The sequence below is a fragment of the Balaenoptera acutorostrata genome, chromosome X, assembly GCF_949987535.1.
Source record: "Balaenoptera acutorostrata chromosome X, mBalAcu1.1, whole genome shotgun sequence".
NCBI lineage: Eukaryota > Metazoa > Chordata > Mammalia > Artiodactyla > Balaenopteridae > Balaenoptera > Balaenoptera acutorostrata.
In genome coordinates this window covers 125,034,027-125,041,608 of record NC_080085.1, presented here as the reverse complement: position 1 = coordinate 125,041,608, position 7,582 = coordinate 125,034,027, and the positions used below count along the sequence as shown (strand labels likewise).

General features: G+C 40.1%; 1 pseudogene; it reads left to right on the top strand.

Moving 5' to 3' along the window:
• The first annotated feature begins 1,113 nt into the window (after positions 1-1,113).
• Positions 1,114-7,582, top strand: part of LOC103001592 (peptidyl-prolyl cis-trans isomerase A-like) — a 33,361-nt pseudogene continuing 26,892 nt past the window's right edge.

Sequence of the window (7,582 nt, the reverse complement as noted above, 5' to 3'; positions counted from 1 at the left end):
AAGAGGTGCAAGAGTTAAATGAAAGCAAATTATAAAACTTCACTGAAAGTCCTAGACCTAAATAAACAGAGATATGTCTCATGCTCAGAGATGAGAGGATTCAACATCAACATCAGTTCCTCCTAAGTTAATACATAAATTGAATGTCATTCATATTAAAGTCCCAGAAAGGTTTTTCATGAACATTTTTAGCTGGTTTTAAAATTCATATGGAAGAATTAAGGCCAAAAAACAGCCAAGCTGATATTGAAACAGTATAAGATGGACACTTGTCCTACCAGGTACCAAGACATTTATTAAAGCCTTATAATTAAGACACAATAGGATTGGTGCAGAGGTAGACCAACGTAATAGAGACAGCCTCTCTGTGTATAGGAACTTGTGATGTGACAGAGGTAGCATTACAGAACTGCGGGAAATGACTGAACTATTTATTAAATGGTCCTGGGACAATTGGTTATTTACAGGGGAAAGAAAATAGATCTCTAACTCATGCTCTATCCAAAAATGAATTCCAAGAGAATTACAGTTAACTTTAAAATATTTAGGAAAAGATACAGACACTATTTTCATAATCCCAGACTAGGCAATGATACAGTAGCACAAACCATGACGCAAAAAAGGAAGAAAATGTTGACCAACATGATTTTAAAACTTATGTGACAAGACACAAAAAAATAAAGGTTAAAGGCAAGGAATGGAGAGAGCTAGAAGCTGTAAGAGGCCAGCCTTGCTGACACCTTGATTTTAGCTCTTTAAGACTCATTTTGGACTTCTGACCTCCAGAACTGTAAGAAAATTAATTTTTGCTGTTTTAAACCAAAACAAAGCAAAACAAAAAAGAAATGGAGAGAGTAGTTTTGTTTTTGTTTTTGTTTTTTAAGTGTCCAGGATATATAGTGAACGTTTGGTAACTGTAAGGAAAAAACACAAATAACCCACTACAAAAATGAGCAAAATCTATAAACTGGCAATGCATAGAAAAAGAAACCCAAATGACCAACAATCATGAGAAAGAAAAGCATAAATCACCAGAAATCAGAGAAGTATAAATCAATACCACAATGAGATACTTTTCAATCTATCAGATTAGCAAAATGTAAAAGCCTGATAATGCCAAGAGTTGGAGAAGACACAGAGCAACAAGAACTCTCATACACGGTTCTGGAAGTGGAAATTGAGAGCAATTCAGCAACATCTACCAAAGTGGATGATGTTTGTCCCCTAAGACCCAGACATCCACGTCTACACCTATACCTTTGAGAAGCTCACACGTCCACGTGGAAACAAGCCCAAAGAAGTATACAACAGCTCTGTCTATAAAATGAAAAGGTGGAAACCATCTAAACTCCCGTCAATTAGAGAATGGATATATTATGATATATTCATTGAAAGGAATTAATACAGCAGGTAAGGAAACTAGCTTCACATCAATTAATAAGGATAAATCCTAAAAACGTAATTTTGAGTGATAAAGCAAGCTGAAGAAAGATGGATTACTGAGTAAGAACATTACCGTAAATGTTTTAAACTCACAAAATAATAGTAGTTATTGTTCATGACACATAGCCAGGAGCCAAATGCAACAACATGTATGTAACAACACAACTTTGGAAGACTGGCTGCCTCTAGGAAAGCTGTAGGGGAATGGGATCCCGGTGGGGTAGAAAAAGAGGCTTTAACTGTAACATTTTCTGCAAAAAAAAAAAAAAACTTTTTAAAATGTGGCTAAATATCAACATTTATTAAATCTGAATAGAGGGCGAAACAAACAACAAAAAAAGTTTTTGCCTATCAATGTTTAGAATATTTCCTATTTTAATTTTGTCATGTTACCAGTGACAGTGTAGATAAAAACCTAGAATAGTACAGAACTGAAATTTGCCCCACATTTTTCTTTACCCCCACGTGTATCCTGATGAGAAGAGCTTCCTGTTTTACTCATATTTTAGACTCAATCATCTTTCCAAGGCCTTCTGAACTCCAAGCAGAAAAGCACCACCTGAAGGTCAGTTCAAAGACAGAGGCACTTAGGTCTGCAGTCTACACGTGTCTCCAAGGTGAACCCCAAGGTGTCATGTCCCTTAACCCATGTGAATCCACCAAGAAGGGGTTTTATTACTATAAAGATTAAACTGTTTGACATTTAAAAAATCATTTTATCAATTTCTATAGCCTTAATTAATTATAAGTTTCAGGAAATTATAGTACCAAGCAGAAATGTCATAAAGCCAATAATAGCCTGGCTGGCATAAAAGATGATCCCCATGGCTCCACGCATAACCCACGTCACTACTGTGCAGCCCACGTTAAGCTTGAAGTCAGCTCTTCTCATTCACCCTGGTTTACTTTCCTCTCCAGCTGATGGGTGCACTTGGCAGATATCAACATATTTGCCAGGCATACTTACCTCGGTTAGAGACAATTGAGTTCACTACCCCAGGAACATAAACATTTAAGATGCATTGAAAACTTTGTTTTAGAATTGCCTTTCCAATCATTAAACAATAAGCAACTTTTTCCTGCTATTTACTTTTCTGTTGTATAGCACTTTACATTTAACAGAAGATTTGTACTTTATAAAGCATATATTTCTAACACACGAACATATAAGTATAGGTAGAATGGGTGGCGGTTCTTTCTCATTTACATTCACCAGAACAGCGGGCTCCAATGGGCCACTGGATGAACATACACAGACCTCCATTTCTAACAGACCCGTTCTGTTCCTTCCACAGGGGACACAATCCACCTTTCACCTAAGGTTCACACACTCCCTCTGAAGCCCTTTCGGTTCAATCAGAATCAAGAGCTGTCGCTTGCGAAGCTGTCAGGATGTCACAGAGGAGAACATGGATTCCACATGCTCTGCTGGGGGGATTCCAGGATGAGGAGGAAAGTAAAGGCAGAGAGATGTCTGGTTTTCCAAAAACTGGACCTAGAATTAGCAAAGTTCTCACTCGGGATGAGCTTGGCTCTAGGATCAATGACAATTACCCACTGGCAATGATAGGGAAAAATATGATTTTCACTAATAATGGTTTGTTTCAAAAAAAAGTCTGCAGTTAAATTTATTTTGTCCTTACATGGGAAGATGCTTACATTTCACCAGGATCAATCTGATCATGAGAAAAATTGTGGGTGCACTGCTGACAGATAACAAGGATTACAAATGGTGACAGAATCCCATGAGGTCACCCCCAGAAGCAGCCAAAGTTATGAAGACATCTGTGTCATATTACTGGACATCCAGACGCACTTGCAGCCAGAATGCATTCTGCCCCTAGGAGCCCAGCACTGGATGCCCGCACCAGAGAAGCTCATGGGGACGGCAGGGTCCACTCCTCAGCATGTTCCCCATTGAAATCCCTGATCATCTCTTGAGCTCCTTCCCTGGGCCAGGCACTGAGCTGTGAGGGACACCCCGATGAACTGGACATGTAGCCTCCATGGGAAATAGCATGTGATATGGCATGAGCAAGAGAGACAGTTAAAGAGGGGTAGGGGACATTGTCGGGGCTCAAAGAGGGACAGATCGTATATTGACAATGGCCAAGATGTGGAAACAACCTGTGTCCATCGATGAATGAATGAATAAAGAAGATACACACACACACAATGGAATACTATTCAGACATGAGAAAAAAGAAAATCCTGCCATTTGCAACAAGATGGATGAGTCCTGAGAGCATTAAGCTAAGCGAAACAAGTCAGAGAAAGACAAGTATGTATGATCTCACTTATATGTGGAATCTAAAAAACCCAAACTCGTAGAAACAGAGAGTAGGCTGGTGGTTACCAGGGGCTGCCAACTGTCACTTATCAATGAGTTTCTGCAGCTACTTTTTCTTATACCCATTATATTTCATTAATTTATGTTGCCTGTCTGACCCCCGTAGGCCTTGACTTTGCAATGCCTGTTCTCATCCAATCTCCTCCTTTTCCAGATAAGAACATAGCAACCCAGAAGGAAATGACTTACTTAAGTCACACAACTGCTTTGTGGTGGGTGGGGTTAAAACTCAGGTCCCTGACTCTCAGTCCAAATCCCATACAGCATCGTCCAGTTTCCCCCTCACTCTAGAAAAGGTTTTATAAATGTCTCATACTGTTTATTTTGTTCAAAAATAATCAGGAACAAATTCAAGAACAGCGAACACATAGTATCTCCAGAGGGTCAGACACTGCCCTGAGTGCTGGTAGAGTAGAGATGGAGCAGACAGGACCCCTTCCTGCTCAAAGAAACTCTGTAAAAGTCTGTGGGAGGACGGAGGAAGGAGCCCCTCATCCTCCTGAGGAGCCAGCAGACAGCAGGGAGAGGCTGATAAGACGGAGGGAACTACGCCTTTGCCCAGTGGAAAAGTCAGTGGGGGCACATAAAGGGGGAAAAGTTACTCTGGACAAAGAGAGTCAATCATCTTTTTCCTTAAAATTCTTCATAGCATGTAACAATACAGGAAGTCAATTTTCCCTGACAGATCTATATGCTTGCAAAAACAGGTCCAAACAACTCAAGTCATATACTTGGAGTAGGGGATGGAGTGAAGAATTTGATCCCTCATGGCTCAATGCCAACCGAACGTCTGTTCTTGAATCCTCTTTTAGTTCAAATCCCAGCCCCACATCAGATTAGAGAACTGTACATCCAGTGAAAATCAGCTCCATCTGTTAGGCCACCCTCTGGCAGAATAAGGGCAGCTCACGTCTCACCAGTCAGTAGAACCCACCTTCAGACTGGCACTACTAGCAAAGTTAAAAATCACTCAGGAGAACAGATGGTCCAGAAATAGATAATCATACATAGACAACAGATTTTCAACAAAGGCAAATCAATGGAGAAAGAATAGACTTTTCAACACATGTTGTTAAAGCAACTGGACATCCATATGGAAAACAAAATTGAACCTCAACCTAAACTTCATACCTTATTAAAAATTAACTAAAATTTGTACATGGACTTAAAAGTAAACTTTAAAACTATAAGGCTTTTATAAGAAACCATAGGAGGAAATATTTGGAACTTAGGGCTTGGTGAAGAGTTCTTAGATATGACACCAAAAGCATGGCCCATAAAAGAAAAAAATAAATGAGCAGAACTTAATCAAAATGTGTAAAAAAAAAAATCTTTACTCTGAGAAAATCACTATTAAGAGAATTAAATGACAAGCTACAAACTTGGAGAAAATATTTGCTAATCTTTTTTCTTTTTTTTTTGGTGTGCATATATCTTTTATTTTTTAATTGGGGTATAGTTGCTTTACAAAGTTGTGTTAGTTTCTGCTGTACAACAAAGTGAATCAGCTATATGTATACATATATCCCATCCCTCTTGGACCTTCCCCACCCCATCCCACCCATCTAGGTCACCACAGAGCACCAAGCTGAGCTCCCTGCACTGTATAGCATGTTCCCACTAGCTATCTGTTTTACACATGGTAGTGTATATATGTCAATCCCAATCTCCCAATTCACTCCATCCCTCTTCCCCCGCATCGTGTCCACACATCCATTCTCTACGTCTGCGTCTCTATTCCTGCCCTGCAATATATTTGCTAATCTTATATCTGACAAAGAACTTGTATACAGAGTAAAGAACATTTAAAACTCAACTAAAAAACAATTTTTAAAAATTGGCAAAGCTGTGAACAGACCCTTCACCAAAGAGATATAGAAGGCAAATAAACACATTAAAAAGGTGCCATTAAGAAAATGCAAATTAATGCCACACTGAGCTACCACTACACCTGTTAGGATGGGAAAGCAACAACCTGGCAATACCAAGTCCTGACAAGGATGCAGAATGACTAAATCTCTCATAAACTACTGACTGGGATGCAAAAAGGTATGACATTTCTTGAGAATTATTTTGCAGTTTCTTATAAAGTTAAACATATATTCACCACATGACCCAGCAATCCTACTCCTGATGTATTTGCCCTAGTCATTTACCCAAGTGAATTATGTTCACATAAAAACCTGTAACTGAATGCTTAATGGCACCTTTATTTATAATCATCAAAAACTGTAAATTACAAGAATGTCTTTCTGAGGGAGAATGGATAACCATAAGTGGTACATCTATATATGGAATACTACTCACTGATAACAAGGAACAAACTACTAACATAAGCAACCTGGATGACCTTCCAGAGAATTATGCTGAGAGAAAAAAAAAAGATAATCTCAAAAGATTATACACTCCAGGATGATATTCTTAAAAAGGCAAAACTATAGAAAGAAGTACAGATCCGTGACTGTCAGATTTTCTGGCTGTGGGAGAGTTTGACAATAAAGGGGTGACATGAGAAAATTTTAGGGGGTGATAGAACTGTTTTGCATCCTGACTGTGTTGGTAGTTATGTGAATTTATGCATGTGTTAAAATTCATAGAACTGTACACACCAAAAAAAGTTAATTTTATAGTATGTTAATTAAAAACAATCACAAAGACTGGAGTTGGGGAGAGTTAAGTATGTGAAAAAAATAGTGGTATTAGTCAGGATTCTCCAGAGAAAGAAACCAATAGAATGGAAGGATGGATGGACGGATGGATGGAGAGGTAGAGAGATAGATAGATACATAGATATATAGATACACAGATAGATACATTTACTATAAAGAATTGGCTCATGTGGTTATGGAGGACGAGAAGTCCCCAGACCAGCAGTGAGCAAGCTGGAGACCCAGGAGCTCTGACGTGGAGTTCCAGTGTGAGTCCAAAAGCCTGAGCACTAGGAGAGCCAATGGTGTAAATTCCAGCCCTACAGTTGGCAGTCTCAACTGTACTTGAGATCCAAGTCTACTAATGGATGCTTTTATTCCTTCTCTGCCTATTATGAGACGTTTGGTATTACTGCTAAACCTACCTCAAATATGGAGGCCAGAAACCACATTAAAGCAGATATGAATCGCTTTAACGTCTCCGACAGACAGCAAAATTTGATGTAAATTCCCCAACCCTAGTGCTATGGACTGAATGTTTTTGTCCTCCCAAAATTCGTATGTTGAAACCCTAATCCCAATGTGATGGTATTAGGAGGTGAGGCCTTTGGGAGGCAATTAGATCACGAGGGTGGAGCCCTCAGGATGGGATTAATGTCCTTATAAGAAGAGAAGCAAGAGGGACATGGGTCCCTCTCTCTCCCAAGATGGGAAGATGGCCTTCTGAAAACCAGGAGGAGGGCTCTCACCAGACACTACACCTGCTGGCACCTGCATCTTGGACTTCCCACCTCCAGAACTGTAAGAAATAAATAAATGTCTGCTGTTTCTGAGGCACCCAGTCTGCGGCATCTTTGTTACAGCAGCTCGAACTCACGAGGACCCCTAGCAGCAATGTGAGTGCCTCGCGGAAGAAGGAAGAGGTGACTCGGTCAGTGTTTGACAGGATGAGGTTCCGGGATCTACGGGGAAATCCAAGTGGAGGCGCCAAGGAGGAAGCTGCGTCTCTAGAAGATAGGTGTGCACGGCAGATCCGGGTGTGAGCGTGTCGGCAGTGAGGTCGTGAGGATGAATGAGGGCCCCTGACCAAGTCTGAAGAGCAGGAATGCCCAGTGCACTCAGGGCAGAGGTTCAGGAAACA